Genomic DNA, 17,023 nt, shown 5'->3' on the forward strand with positions numbered 1-17,023 from the left:
AGGACTAGTCGTGGTTTGGAATTTTAGTCTAATGGTGGGATCTAACCTATTTCTACAATATGTTCACTATTATTAATATCTTAAACTTATATTTTAGCATAAAGAGGAATCTTTCTTCACATTTATTTTTCACATAGATGAACCTTAATTAAAGCTTTACCATCAGAAATTTTGCACTAATTTCCATTGCGTTAAATTTACAGAGAACCGCTAGAAATCTCGTCATCCAATCATTACTTTCAAAATAGTTCCATAAATTTCTACCATTCATAATAATGGTTATGTTCTAAAAGAAATATTAAGTTATTGAAATACTTATATATTAGGGTTGAAGTTGTTAGAGAATTCATAGGGAAGAAAGACCACTCCTCCCAACCAATGAGAATGACAACCACTAGTTCTCCCCTTGAGCCAATTTTTCACTTTTAGAACAATTTATTTACAATGACCTAACAACGTTTGTACAAAAGGCATAAAGACTATATAAGTCTAACCCAGGAACTCACAGACTCAACAAGTTTGACTTAAAGATTCTACTAAATCCAACTAGCTCACGAATACCCTAACTAGTAGCATCTTTCTTTCTTTTAACAATTTCATATTCAAGGGATTAATCTTATTTCTATCCACTCTTAGTTGCCTCAAGTTCCTCTCATACCCTCTTGGCTTCTTTTTGCCAACTGAGATGATTTATCTGTAGGAAAAGGAGTAACTTTCCTCTAATTGTCTGGTGAGTGAATTTTTTTTTCATTTAGTGTCTTTTCCCTATGAATTCCAACAATTTCCATAACCATGTTTACATAAAATCAAAAAAAATTTAAACATTAAAGTTGTCCACTAGGCTTTCCACACAGCCCATTATTTACCAAGTCTTTGCAGTAAAAGTAACTTAAATATTTATTTTTCACTAAGGGGTATTACATCCTCCCCCCTGGAGGGAAACATCATCCTCGGTGTTTTCTTCTATTCCATAAAAATAAGCTAGGATATGCCTTGCACATACAATATTTATCTTCATCTTCCTAGGTAGCCTCTTCCAACTGAAGTGCTTCCTATGCACTTAACCTGGGTAACGCTTCCTTCTGTAGTATAATTTTTCTCTGATCAAGAATGTGCAGAGGTTTGACCAGGATTATTCCATCCAGTTTAACCTACATCCACAATCATTATGGCCATTAGTTTCCATAAATCGTTATTTAATAACGTAGATATATTGTTTTAATTTTCAATACAAACACCATCAATTGATATTTATACTTAGCAAGGGCCATTAACATGCATCACAGCCCAACAAGGGTCAATAACTTGCACTGAATAAGAGTTAGCCGCATTAACTTAAACTCATCATTGTAAATGATTTTACTTACCCAATGGCTATTCCAATTGACAAAGACCCCACCATGTGCCCCCCCTGTAAATTCCAAACCCCAGAAATACCAATTCCATTTGCACTACTCATATAATAATAATATTGTAAAACCTTTTATTGTTCCTTTTTTAAGGAATTATAGTTAGTGTACTGTTGTATCTAGTAGCATTACTATGATTTTACTTTAGCATTCAAATGTTACATATCTATTAATCATGTATGAGTAAAATTTACTGTTACTTCCATTTCCTTCCTTTTTCAAGGCAACTATATTGATGTCTGCTTTGACCAGGCCTATTGAAGCTATTTTGTTATTTTGTTTTAGCGAAAAACCAGGAATTCACTTTGTAGCATTCCTTTCATATAGCCCCTTTTTTTTAATATCACATCCTGCATTATAGGTGGTTGATGAAGGTTGCATGCAATTTTTCTTCTATGTATAGTCATGGAATTTTTTATTTTTATTTTTATTTTTTGCATTCGTATGTATATTAACTGTCGTACACTGACCATGTTACTCTAGTATAACTCTTTTCTTATATGATGAATCACAATATACCATTCACTTCATCCACCCACAAATGATTTTAACATAATTAACAGGTGAGTTCTAGTGGAATGTTAATAAATAATAGTTTTGCCTCAACATAGGGATAGTTAATTATCCTGTGAGACCACTCACACATTAGTCATATTTGTTATCTTCATTTTTGGTTTATTTAAGTTCAAGGAATATTTTTCTTACCTTGTCCCCATGATGGCCTACAACCAATGATCGCTTCTTCAGACACCAACATAATTATGTGATATCAAATATTACACAACAAAAACATTACCAACATTTTAAGATAGTTACTTCAACTTACTAGTTTCTTGGCATATATTATCTTTTTCCTTTGTTCAAGTCGACCTTGTTCTGACCATATTAATTATCCACCAATATTTTCATATAGAAGTCTTAATAGAGGTTTTATAATCCATGGTTTTCCTTTATTTAATACCCTTCGTTATGTTCTTTTCCCATTAGATTGTCATAATTATAGGGAACAACCTAGAAAAATTTAACATATTTGAGATCATAAAAAGATAATAAGAAAAACACATCACCAAATCTTACAATTGTACTTTTTCGATACACCTTATTGATGGTTTTTTATTTATTCCCACAACTCTTTTATTGTATTTACATCCCTTTGTATACTACAAATTATTGGTTGTGTTTTGGGTTACATGTGCTCTAGTTATGGGATCCTTCTGCTTGCATTTTCTATCCCTGTCAACAGTGTCAGCACATCATGTTAGTGTGGTTATTTTGACATATTGGTTTTGTAAGCATATGTTCATTCTAATAAATCATTTGACCAGAATTTACTTGTGCCAATAAAAGCTATTTTATAGTTCCAACAATGCATATCTAGGGTATCCTTGGCTGATGACATGTTTCACTTTCCATGCCAACATTCATAGGTAATGTTTCTTCTTGTAGATTACCAACACTCTTTTATCATAGATTCAAGTTTTCCTTAAAATTTAAAACCACATTTCCTTAGTTACCTTACTTGGCTATCTTCCGATTTCCCAATCACACATTTTCTTTTTATTACATCTATTCACCATCAATCCCTGAATTCACATTAGATAAATAGACTCCTCAGAGTATTTAATGTACAGATTTGTCATCGTGTGTATATTTTTGTGCACAAAGACATATTTCCTATGTTATCCTTTTCCTGTTTATGCCATTTTCCAAAACTTTAAGAAAAAGAATTAAACCAACAATAGCTTGCATCTATTCCTATTCATCTTATTGTACCAATGCATATCAAATATTTATATATCAGGGTTACTTATAAATAATCATCTCAACCAACCAAAATTCATTTATTATCTTGATTTCAATTAGATTTAATCTTTCCAATCACAAAGTGATTATCAGATAAACCATCTAGTGAATCATTACATGACTCAGTATTGTGAATCTATACAACAATTTTGAGCCCCCTGCATCCATCAAGTACAAGAGATTTAAAATCTATTTAAATTCCTTTTCTACATTTGGGGCCATTAAATTTCCTCCCGAATAGATTCTAGATTCTTGAAAATGACTCTAATCTTGCTCACTTTATACTTAGTAAATGTGGTGTGAACCTGATATCTTTTGAGTATGAACAACATTATTTCTGAAGTGCTCTTATGTTTATTTAATGCCTTGAATTAAATCAAATCATGTCACTTCAAATTTAAGTCTCAGCTATGCTTCTCACTTCCCTATTATGAGACCAATCTCCTTTCCATCACAAGTTATTATGATCATTTATTACATCTTTCAACCATTTCACTAGTTTTAAACAAGAACAATTCTCAATTGCTTAACCTTTGCAAATTTCCATTCTAATGGTTTGTGTCATTTATTCCACTATGTTAACCATTTTTTCTATGGCACCCTTTATTAAAATACTTTTTAGTGCAAAAGTTCATTAATTCCCTTATCGGTTTGGGCTTTATTTCCATTAGTCATGAAATATGTACTAGTTGGTATCATTGCATTGGACTTATTTATACCTAAGGTATACTATTGACATATAGGTTTTTATCTGTTATTTCACAATTGTCGATATCAATATTTGCCATATCAATTTCTAATGCTTAGTTTGGTGAAAGGATTCTAGCCATTCCCACCAATTACCCATCATCAACTCATACTCATACAAGTATTTTGTACTCACAAATATTTTATATCCCAAATATATCATGTATCTTGCTTGCATGTTCTAGGGTTCTCAACTGCTTTTATTCCCATTTATAATTATATATACACTTTATTTTGTGTATATTCCCTCTCTTTTTATTAGATTATAAGTCTCAAAATTTTTTAATTCTGCGATGGGTTTCCAATATCTTCTTTTAACATACAATGCACTTGTGAGGGTTTCACAATGTTTCTATAGTCTCTTTCCTTTTTCAGCTTGCTTCCCATACATAGGTAAGATTACTCTTTCGTTAGGATTTGAAAATTTTTTTTTTCTACCAAGTATTTTCTCATTCACTCTCAGCTAGGTTCTTGGTCAACATCCAGTATATGTGTGAGGAGATAGTTTATACCAATCAGATGATTACCTCCTAGCTATATCTAATGTAACACTTAATTCTTATTACTAATAATATATTTACCCCTTCTTGTACCTATCTCCTTCTTCAACAATTCATAGTAGATGCTAAATTTAAAATATCTTTATAATTATTTAATTGTATAATTTATGTGCGAAAACATAATTTTTGCAATTTAATGAAAGGTTCTTGCAACTAGAAACAAGAAATCATTATACAGATAACCCTACACCTTTTAGAGTGAAACACCTTGACTTCTCTGTTGAAACACCCATTGATAATTTATAATTTTTTAATAGTATAGGACTTGATACTTTACTTAATTTATGCATGTATACGTCTCCTGCTTTATTTACCCATATACCTTCTTTTTGTTACTGGAAATAATTTATTCTCTATTCCCTATTCCATAGTCACTGGATAGGATTTACTAATTAACATGTATTAATAATTAGGTTACCCACACAATTGTTATCTCTCCGAGACACCAAACATATCATTTCTTATAGTTAAGGGTAACCTGAGTAATAAGCCAATTAATCTTTGATAGCTTAACGTCCGTAACATAATTACTTTCATTGTACTCCTGACAAGATTTTTCACTTCTTTTCCCTTAACATGCCATAGTGTTGAGCCCTTTAGCTTTATTACCAGTTGTAACACCCCCCTGTAACATTCAGTTAAAAAAATACATTCCCCAATATTCTTTTTTATTTTATTTTATTACTATGTTACCAAGATAGTGACATATATTTATCCCCTTTATGAAATTTGTACCATATTCCTTTGTTATATATTACGAAAATATTAAGGTATAAATTGCATTTCTATATTTATGCACAAACATCTTGTAATCATTGTTGTTATTGGGAAATCTAGTGTCCACTCAGAGCAGCTAGTCCCACTAAGACTGGTAGCTATCTTAGAAACAAACAAACTAAAACTACTTTCATTTTTCTTTATGAGAAGTAGATAAGAGTGGAATGAAGGAAACCAACCTCAGTCTTGCGCTTGGTTCCTTGCTTGATTCCTCTCCCTTCTGACAGATCCTTGCGCTTCTCCTTCATCTACCCAGCTTCAAAGAGCACCTGTTGAATCAAAGTAGCATAATATTATCGAAGAACAGAGATCTAAAATCATAAACAATATAGGACTAGATGTATATTGACCACAAAAATGCATATATCATCAAACATACAGGAATGTGGAGGAAAACTTGAACAACTTTATTAATATCAAGAATAGTAAAGAGGATTACAACCAATTGTTTTGACCCAGCGTCATCCTCCAGCATGAAAGCCCTTCTTTCACCTCATGAAAATCTTAGATCACCCAACACTATGATATTCCAACAAGAAACCAACAACACTTCCTTACAAGATGCAAAATTCTAGCCTCCGGATCTCTGGGATGAGGGATCCATATATAGATGATTGCAGGGGGGTGAGTCAGCTTCTGGGTTTTTCCTTAGTGTCCTCTCTCTGATAGTTCTTGATTCCACTTGGAGATTGATGATCTCTTACTCATCCCTAGGCGAATTCAGAGAGGCAAGTGTCACAGGAGAAGTTTTTGGAAGATTCCATGATCATCCACCTTGCAAACTGTCTCTGCCATTTGTCCACTCTCGCCCATCGCACCATACAGAAGGGATTTTCAGTATGCATCACACCCTTTTCACTGGGTAGGTGGGATGCATCGCACCCTTAGCACTGAGAAACCTGTATGGTCCAGTTTTGACAGTTCTGAGTAGTTTCCTGTGGAGAACTTCTGGGAGATGATGTAATCAGCTGACCTTGTTCCTTTAGCGTATGAAACAACACTTTTAAGGACTTAGGATCCCTTGGTTTATGGACATGTTTTATTGGGGTTGCAGTGCCCAAAAATGTCTATAACAGTTGCCCCCTAAAGCATGAGGTCGTCAATCTTTTGATGTCGGGTGAAATGCTTTATCATGAGGATCTGAAGTTTTTTCGAGCTAGAAGGCGACCCGTAATAAGATACAATGCAATACATTATCTTCATAATATTTTTCATGATCTAGCTGAGGTGAGCATTCCCATGCTCAGCTTTATAAATTCATTTCCATGTACATAAGACAGACAACCGTTTGTGTGGGAGACTGATGATTCTAATAGAGTCATCATCCTTTGATTCGGATGATCATCTGTGTAGCAACAATGTACATTTGATGTCTTTATTTTGCTGAATATATCACAGCCCGGATGGATGAAACTAGATATGGGGTCTTCAAACTCGTTCAATCTTCACTCGGAGTACAAGTCGATCCATGTGAAAGATGTTCTGGAGTCGAACATGGAAAGACATCGCCTGATTACCAGCCAATGATGTAAGCTGTTAACAGGCGTGAGAGGAATCACTAATAATGATGATGACCCTCAAGGTACTACAGTACAATTCGCGTGGTGTGAATAAGGGAATTGGCATCGAACACCGTGCAAAATCTTTCGGTCAAAGGCCATTGATGTAAACCTATCGTCCGAAGTGAGAACTTGTCATTGAGGCATGCAAGCTTCAAAGTACTGAAAGGGTTGTTCCTAAGTCTACTTCTTGGATAATGAGCTGATGTCGACAAGAAGTGACCCGCCGTAGGAGGGCCTTAATGAATCCCACATCTACGACACGGAACGGAGTAAATGATCTTGGAGGTGAAAATGATCTGATGATACAGGGTTCAGGGTGGTGGTCATGAAAGAATGGAGCGTGAATGTATTGCAGCGGATGAGACACAGGTGAATTCTCTGAGCGACTTCTCTTGAACATACTGACGACACTGACATGGATTGGTAGCGTTAATCCCAAATATGGATGGTGTGATGGACCAATGGTGATATTACCAGTGAACGAAACAACCCAACCTTACTCGGATGCAGAGTGAAAGTGTCATGTTCAAGAGCGACTTGCTACCAATAAGGTTTCTTCAAGTTTTCTTCCCAATTTTTCCCAAGTCATTGTTGACCAGTACTTCTTTAATTTTGTCAAGCTTGAGGAGGATAACATATGCTTGTTCTATAATTTTCCCTTCGGGCAAACCCGTCGCTATATTTTAACGAGCCTAGTGACAGTGAAACTTGTTCTTTTCTGTATGGACAAGTTTGTTGCTATTCAGTTTTAACTAGTTTAACAACAAAGATAACTCCGTCCTTTTCAATTTTAGAGAGTCTGAAAGGGATGTAAAGGAAACTCAAATAATCCTTTTTCGTCATATAATCCCTTAAGTTCGAAAAATTATAAAATAATACGAAAGGGATGAATTTTCTGTAATTTTAACGAGCCGAACAAGACAAGCACTCGATATTTTTGTGTAATAATCCCTTAGGTCCAAAAAGATTAAAATCTAGAGGAGGGATTTAACACTTTCGATCACTTTAATGAGTTGGAGAGGCCAATCACTCGGTAATATTTTCATATTTTACGAGTCAGGTGAAAAGAGCTTAAAGGAGACTCGTTTTTGAGGAACGAGTGATAATTTCAGGTAGCAGCTGGTTCCAGGTAAGGTTTGGAATTTTCCAGTCACGACAATGTCACAAGGATGGCTAACAGGATCACTCTTCGCAGTTGTTCCTCAAAAAGGGGCAAAAAATCAAATGGAGGTGAATGATCGGCTAAAACAGAGTGGAGGTGATGATGAGAACACGACTAGGGCTCAAAAGCTGATGATAATGCATTCACAATGGTTATTTACTGGAAACTGGTTCATTTTTTAATGAGCTTAAACTCTCGGGGAACATTTGCTCATTGCTTATGTTTAATTTTTAACGAGCTTGAACTCCACATAAAACTGCTCGTGCCAGTCGTATAATAAGGATATCTCATCTAAGATGCCATTTTTTATGGAGCTTTCACCTTTCAAAGCTTTGCCCCAGATCCTTTCTTTATGCAAGTTAGGAACGACCAATCCTACAAGTTTAAAGGGTTGAGAAACTACAAACTATGAAAATAAATGGTTGGTCTTCGCTTGCATGCAAAAAGGTTTGCATGCCCCTAGGTATAGCAAAACGTTTCTAGGTTACCATATGAAATCTCCCCATCCGCGTTGCAAACAAAATGCTTCCTTGGCGATGTCTACCGAAATAGACAAAGGTGAGTGGCGTGGTCACCTCCACTCACATAACTTTGACGAGGGAATCTTATTCCAGTCTAATCCCATTTTCCTAAACGGACGGGTGTGTCAGACTAGTCATATATCCTCCACAGAAACCTACCCTATACCCAAGGTTTTCCTGCCGAAACAGACCAGGGTGCATGCCCCTTGGGTTTCAGTCATGTCCTCCCGAATCACTCGCGCTCTTCAGGTGGACGGACTAGAGATTGATGAGACATTCCTTGCGTGAAAAGACCATTTAGGGATGGCATTTGACTATTTTCTATGTGTGAGCCGAGGAACGAAAGTTGGTCTATGAGCTTGACCACTCGGCCTTCATGCGGAAAACACATTACTCTAAAGAGTGAGGAGACAATGGCTCCCATGCAATAAATATAGTCACACCCAAGGAGTAGATTATAATCTAGAGGTCCTCGGACTACCATTACGTTCATGTAAATGGTTTTCCTTCTCAACGTTATGGGCACATTGGGAAGGATCCCTAACGGTCGACTGGTTCCTTTGTCGAAGCCTGTCAGATTTCTCATCTCAGGCAGAAGCGATGGCGAACCAAGCGCTTCCCAAGCAATTGAGGAAAGGATACTCACAGAAGCCCCTTCATCTATGATGGTATCGACCATGATCATTCTGTAAGCTTGTACAATGATTCAGAATGGTACATTGGCCGGTACTCGGGGTCTGCCTAGTAGATTCCAATCAAATGAAATGACTAGGTTGCTTGGAGGTGGGACCGAATAGACGGCCGGATATGACTCTAACGAACTTCTTTCCTGCGGTAAAGGAACGGGTAGACTGCCCCCATGTTCATTGGAGTTTGTGTTTACGAAAAGAATTTGGACGGTGTCGTTCTCATTCTCTTCGGTGATTGTGTCATCTGAAGATAGACCTTCCGAAGACAAGACCGGGTCGACTGCTGCCTCAACCTTTTGACTTTCGTCTGGTATGGATTCAGCTGGTTTATCTTCAATGAAAGATGCTTCGACCGACCACAATGGTGTGTCGGTCAGATTTTCAACTAGCGATGGACTCGGCAAGAGTTTCTTGTATCTAGGAGGAAGCCGTAGCGGCGAAGCCGGACGGTTATCCAAAACTCTTTTAGCTTCGTCTAGGAAGGGACAACGGTGGACGGCGTGATCGCCTTCACACAATTTACAAGGAAATTTACATTTCCTTTTTTGTCCAAATGCTTCGTTTTCACTAGTTGATGGTGTACTTTCAACATGGTCTTCAGAGGTTGATGACACCGGGTTGTGCAAATGAGGAGACCAGTCCCTTAAGATCTGAGGGATGCAAGGACAATCTCGATGATAGTGGTCTCCTTTGCAAATGACACATGGAGATTTAGGCTTGGATGGTGCAGTGTGTGGATTTTCACTAGATGATGCCTGGTTACCCCTTTTCGCCTTTGGCTCCTTCTTCTTCTTCTCTTTCTTCTCCTTCCCCTTCTTCTCCTTCTTAGTTACTTGATTTTTGGCCTTACCAGCTTTATCAAGTGAAGAGGAAGGAGGAGAGGGAGAATCAGATGAAGTAGAAGGTTTGGGGGTAACTTTAGTATCATCCAGTTGCTGACTTGATTGCTCAGGAATCACGGTGTTCTGAATGACGGAGGTTGAGAAGAGCCATATTGGCAAGCCAATCATCAATCCTGGAAGTGACAATGTGGCCATATGAGGTGCACCAACATCTCCCCAATAGGAGAAAAGACTAGGATTTCCCCCAAGGGGAAATCCTTGGTTCGTGGACTCCATTTTCCTCAACCTAAGACCAACGCGGGAATGGTGATATTATTCCGATTAAAATAAATTTTAGACACTTTGACACAACTTGTTTTTTCAATTTTTAAGAGTCAAGAAAAAACAAAACATGACTCTAGTCACCTTCGATTTTTAATGAGCCTGAAGTGACAAGTGCTCAGATGGACTTTTTCCTTTAAGGAGTCTGAAAAGGAACAAAAGAGACTACTCTGGAAATCTAGACAGAGGGATTACCAAACTAATTGCAAAACTTCAGAATACTTTTTACGGTACGACAATCAATCTTCGCGAATGCTGTGTTTAGTGCATTGCGATCGATAGGGCGGCAGACACAGCTTCCTATGGATAAAGGATATAGCCTATTGTGGTCTCCCAATATATACTCGATGGTACGTGGGAGCACAAGTCCGTACTGGCACTTGTCGTCTCAAAGAGGAGGAATCACCCAACCAACAGTGAAAGCGACAGTTACTAGGCTTTACGACGCCGGAATACGTCTCTAGCCTAGACTTCTAGATGTTGTGCATTAGGTTCCAAAGCGTTTTTAGGTTCATTAAATTTATTTTACAATTGATCTTTCTTAAGAAATTTTCCTTTCAGGTTCACCGCGTGATGTAGATGTACAATTCCTAAAATGCAATCTAAGATGATAAACAATCGTTTAATCTTCTTTTTGCAATGAAAATCCTAGCTACTAAAGAAAGAGAGATGATATTCTTTCAACATAGAGCAGAGAGCACACACTAGATGCACTGTCCTAAATCAAACCAACAAGCTGTCTAAATGCAAATGCACATGCATGTATTTGTTTTCAGCTTCCTTAATGTGTGAATGACAAGAAGAATGCTAAGTACAAATCTGAATTATCTTTTCCAAGCGACAATACTAACAAATTTCTCTTCAAAAATGAAAGGAAGATAATGACAACACTTTACTATTTTGAATTGAAAACTACTTTCGACACTTGAAAAACTACTAATTCAAATCAAATACAAGAGTAACTGTATAATCGACCATCAAGAACAATAGAATTCTTTTCTTTGACTAAAAACGACACTTGTGACACTTTCAAATCAAAAGACGACAGTTCAACTATGCTACTACTTTGTAAAAGAGAACTGAAAATGGTGGAAAAAACATAAAAACATTCACAGTTCTTTGCACAATGGAGGCGGGATGATGGAAAGGAAGGGGGTTTCCACAGTGGTATACTGATCACAGACAACAAAACTCGTGGATAGAGCTGAAGAGAGTGAACACAGAAACCAAAAGCTAAGAGCAGAAGAGGTCTTGTTTGATTAGTGCACCTGTAACATAGGGAAAGTGCGATGCAACGCACCTACTGCACATGACAAGTGTGATGCATCTAGATTACCAAGAGTAAAAGGTGCGATGGTCCAGGGACGATACTTTAACTGGGTTCCGGGTCACAGTTTGCAGCTCAATTTAGGGATTTAGGCTGGGCAAGTGATGTACAGTAAATAGAAATCACAGGGGATGATCTAATGAGATTACTAGAGCCACCATTAGGGCAATTAGAAAGTTTACAAATCGATTGTTCAGTTTATAAACAAAACCCGGAGATAGACTGAAGCAGCATTGATCTACTTTGCACTTGCATAGCAAATGTAGTTCGAAGGCTAGCTGGCTTGACTTCAGGCTCCGTCTGTAAGTTTATAAAACAAAAAAATATATAGAAACAAACGATCTATTCGCTCCCCAGTGGAGTCGCCATTTTGTTATCGGGAAATCTAGTGTCCACTCGGAGCTGCTAGTCCCACTAAGACTGGTAGCTATCTTAGAAACAAACAAACTAAAACTACTTTTGTTTTCCTTTATGAGAAGTAGATAAGAGTGGAATGAAGGACACCAACCTCAGTCTTGTGCTTGGTTCCTTGCTCGATTCCTCTCCCTTCTGACAGATCCTTTCCGCTTCTCCTTCGTCTACCCAGCTTCAAAGAGCACCCGTGGAATCAAAGCAACATAATACTATCGAAGAATAGATATCTACAATCATAAACAATATAGGACCAGATGTATATTGACCACACAAATGCATATATCATCAAACATACATGAATGTGGAGGAAAACTTGAATAGCTTTATTAATATCAAGAATAGCAAAGAGGATTACAACCAATTGTTTTGACCCAGCGTCATCCTCTAGCATGAAAGCCCTTCTTTCACCTCATGAAAAGCTTAGATCACCCAATACTATGATATTCCAACAAGAAACCAACAACACTTCCTTACAAGATGCAAAATTCTAGCCTCCGGATCTCTGGGATGAGGGATCCATATATAGATGATTGCAGGGGGGTGAGTCAGCTTCTGGGTTTTTCATTAGTGTCCTCTCTCTGATAGTTCTTGATTCCACTTGGAGATTGATGATCTCTTACTCATCCCTGGGCGCGTTGAGAGAGGCAAGTGTCACAGGAGAAGTTTTTGGAAGATTCCATGATCATCCACCTCGCAAACTGTCTCTGCCATTTGTCCACTCTCGCCCATCGCACCCTACAGAAGGGATTTTCAGTATGCATCGCACCCTTTTCACTGGGTAGGTGGGATGCATCGCACCGTTAGCATTGAGAAACCTGTATGGTCTGGTTTTGACCAGTTCTGAGCAGTTTCCTGTGGAGAACTTCTGGGAGATGATGTAATCAGTTGACCTTGTTCCTTTAGCGTATGAAACAACACTTTTAGGGACTTAGGAGCCCTTGGTTTATGGACATGTTTGATTGGGGTTGCAGTGCCCAAAAATGTCTATAACAATTGTTATCTCCGTAATATCATAGTCTCATCATCCATAATCTATGGCATACATCTTAGGTCGAAATTACATAAAGGATTCTAGCTATAAGTTATGGTTGGGTTTTGGCTTAATAATCATGAATAAAATATTGTTTTATTCCCTTGCGAGTATGGTTGAGATATATTATTAACATTATAAAGGAATTCTCTTGAAATTCTAACTCGAATTCACTTAGTTGAGTATAGCTCTAGTTGTATGGGACACTTGTCCTTGACCTCACCATTTATTACCTTAGGGCTTGATCTACAGTCCTTGTTTCAATATGGAAATTAAGGGTAACTTCCCCTCCCTCTACCTCACCACCAACTTTGTCATTCTGCAGTTTTCTATTTGGGTTATGCAGTCTGCAACTAACCCTAATGAAATTAGGGTTTTCCTCATCCCCCTTCAGTCTACGATGCTAACATTCTTAGGTAATTCCATGGTTCATTTGTTAAGTTTGTTTACATGTTTTACAATGCAGTGAGGTACTTCCTTGGTTCTCATAACCTAGTTTCATTACCTTTTAGTTTACAGATAGTGGTTGTGCCAAGTGTTTCTTCAGCATCGGTTTGGATGTGGAACTTAGATGGCCATTCACTCTGGTAACAAGGTGTTGTGCCCTACAACAACCCCTCATTTCATATCATTCTTATTTTTCAAAAAATTAACATATGGAATGGGTCCCTTTTAAAATTTTGGCATCAATGCTTGCATGTTCAAAAAAGGCCGCACAATCAAACGAGTTTTCATGTATTTAAGCCTTTTTGGGACATCAATGTTTCAAATAATAAATAATCTTTCATTAATGCGATAAAGCGATCGCAAGATCGCATATGGCAACAACATGAGAGATGCATTCAAATGGCATTTTGGTCTCCGCCGATGCGATATCGCTATCGGCGATCGGCAATGTTACATGCATACCACTAACGGCTCATAACTCATGTCCCGACGCGACGCGATATCGGCGATCGGCTATCGGCGATACCTCATGTGAAACCACTTTATGATTTAAACCCCGACCCGATGCAATATCACTATCGGCCGTCGGCAGAATTCGATGCACTTCGGTGAGGCACCCGATTCCTACCCCCGATGCGATGCGATATCGCAATCGGTAACCCCAAACCGTTTTATATGCACCTACTTCTGTTTCCATGCGCTAGCCTGATGCGAGTTCGCTTATCAGCTGTCGGCACGATCATTTGGTGATAATTGTGCAGCACCTATTCCCCGAAGCGATGTGATATCGCTCATCGGTGGTCGGCAGTCTTAAAAGCCATCACTTAAAGCTTTAATTCATATCCGGTTGACAAAACGCGAATCCCAAAAAGTCGTTAATGCAAGGGATAAGGTAATGCGTGTGTATTTAAAAGATTTTGCCCCTTCGATTAATGAACACCTGCGTTTAACTGCCAGAATATCTGTTGCACGCTTAAGTGAGTCATTCACCCGGATAACGGCGTAATCATCACATTTAATGGGTAGTGGGCCTCAAATCACCATTAATGCATCTGCAATATCCTCTTAGCGATTGGATCCGCAGCCACTTTTGAAAATTAATCTTGGCACGCTTCAAATGATATATCTATCCCACCGTGAAGCGTTATTGCTATTATGTTGTTACGATTTCTCTTGCAATTGTGTAGGATTCGGCTTTTGAAAGAAGCTTAAGCATGATGGGAAAAAGATCCAAGAGGGCTACGGGCTCTACTGTTACACCTGTAGCAGGTCAAGCTGCTGCAAATAGCAAGAAAGGCCTCGTTTCAGACACTACATGCACTGGTCTTAACAAGACCACATGGCAGGGCACATATAATTTACTAGAAGCTGAGCAACCAAAAGTTTCAGGGACAGTGGCTACTGCGGACCCACTCAAAAAGTCCGATGCAACTCTCAAAGAGTTGGCCGATTCCTTTCTTCACAGAATAGCCGCCAGAGAACAAGTCCTTCCCTACACTGATGTAGTGCGATGGGCAATTGAGGAAATTCCAATCATTGATAGAACGTTCCACACAAGAGACAGACGGATTTTCGGGTCGTTCAAGCCAGAGCACCTGAGGGAAATGTAGCATTTGCCTGAGCCAGAGAAAATCTACAACAAAGACTTTGTGGAGAAGTTTGCAGCTGAAAATGAAGTACCATCTGAGCCCATTCGGGATTGGAGGCAGAACCCGGCCAAACACAAGCACGAAAGCTCGGGTAAGTACTCCGTCGATTCCTTGGCTTCTCCCTATTGCTATGCAGGAATTATGATGTGTAGGCTATGGGGATTACATGATTCTGCCAATTTCGATATAGAAATGGTTCCCCTAATGGAAGCAGCTGTTAATAGTTTTATCATGGATTGGGCCACCATTCTTTCTGATAAATTGACTATAGCTGTTCGGGATTTTAGAGCTAAATCTGTAGTCACCGAAAGGAAAATCCCCCCATTTTATTATAGTGCCTACATTATGGATACATTGTGTTTTAACTCTGAGTTTCCCATCCTCGGTTGGAGATGGACCACCCAAGACCCTTCGCCCATTCATTTGTATCATCGGAAATTGTGGAAGTCCTCTTACAAGGACCATTTGTATCAAATTTGCAATGGTTTTATGGTTCCCATTCATTATTCCATTTTTGATCGGCCTATTCCCAAAATCTCCTATCTCGCTTCCTTTGACTTACCAGCTGTAGCAGGATGGTTTGGAGAAGAGCACTTTACCTATATTAGGGTTTATGGAAGCCAAGCCAAACCGCATGTTCTCCCTCTATATGTTCCAGACAAACTGTTAGCCCGAGAGATATCCTACCAAATTATGGCCGAGAGTGTAACCCAAACACTCAAGAAAGAGAAGAAGAGGGGCTGGCCCTCTTTTCCCTTAAGGATGGGTGTTTTTACTCTGCATAATCTTCAGCATGCAGAAAAGGAGGCTATAAAGATGCAAGCTTTATCCCTGCCCACTATGCCAGCCAGACTCTATGATCCACATAAAACTGCTTACAATGCCCTAGAACAGGCCAAACTGACTAAGATTGACCATCAAGAGGATGAGTTTGATGACCTGTTCAGAGCTGCTGATTCAATAAGCCAAACCAAGCAGCTTTCCAAGATGAGATACAATGATGAGAGTTTAACTGAGTTCAATAAACTTAGAGAGCAGAGGTTGCAAACTCTGCCTCTGGATTTATCGTCATTAACCTCAGCGTCCTCCTCAAGCGGGCTCGGTCAGAAACAGACAAGCCAACCTCCTGTTATAAATAAAGAAAAAAATAAACAACAGGAGGAAAGGCAAGAGAAGCAGCAGCCAGAGAAGCAGAGAAAGGAGCAAATGGATAAGCAGCAGAAAGAGCAGAAGGAACAAGAACAGAGAAAGCAGAAGCAGATGGAGGAACAGCAGAAGAAGGAAGAAGAAGAAAAGCAAAGGAAAGAACTGGCAGATAGGCAGAAAAAGGAATTAGCGGATAAGCAAAGAAGAGAGCAAGAAGAGAAACAGAGAAAGGAGTTAGAAGAACAGCAGCAGAAAGAGTTGGAGGAGCAAAAGAGGTTGGAACAAGAAAAGGAGAAGAGTAAATCCCAGACCTCCATAGATCCTGAATTGCTGAAACAATGGAATCAATTCGATTCCATTATCAGTGGAAAGGAAGGCTCCAAAGACGCACCAGACACCACTTCTTCTCAGGTTCTAAGCGGAACCAGCGGCCCACCCACTTCAAAGGATCTCGAGGTAATCACCAAAGACCCTTCCGATCAGATTGTGCTCCAGGTGGAAGATATTCCTCCCCTGGACGTTTTCTATAGCCCTAGGCACAAAGCAGTTGTTAAGCGCTCAAGGAAGAGACGAAGGCTTGATCAACCTTCCATCTTTCCTGAGCAGACAGTCACGGG

Source organism: Pinus tabuliformis, chromosome 5_1 (genome assembly GCF_031772625.1).
Source record: "Pinus tabuliformis cultivar Carrire ecotype Pingquan chromosome 5_1, CPIR1, whole genome shotgun sequence".
NCBI lineage: Eukaryota > Viridiplantae > Streptophyta > Pinopsida > Pinales > Pinaceae > Pinus > Pinus tabuliformis.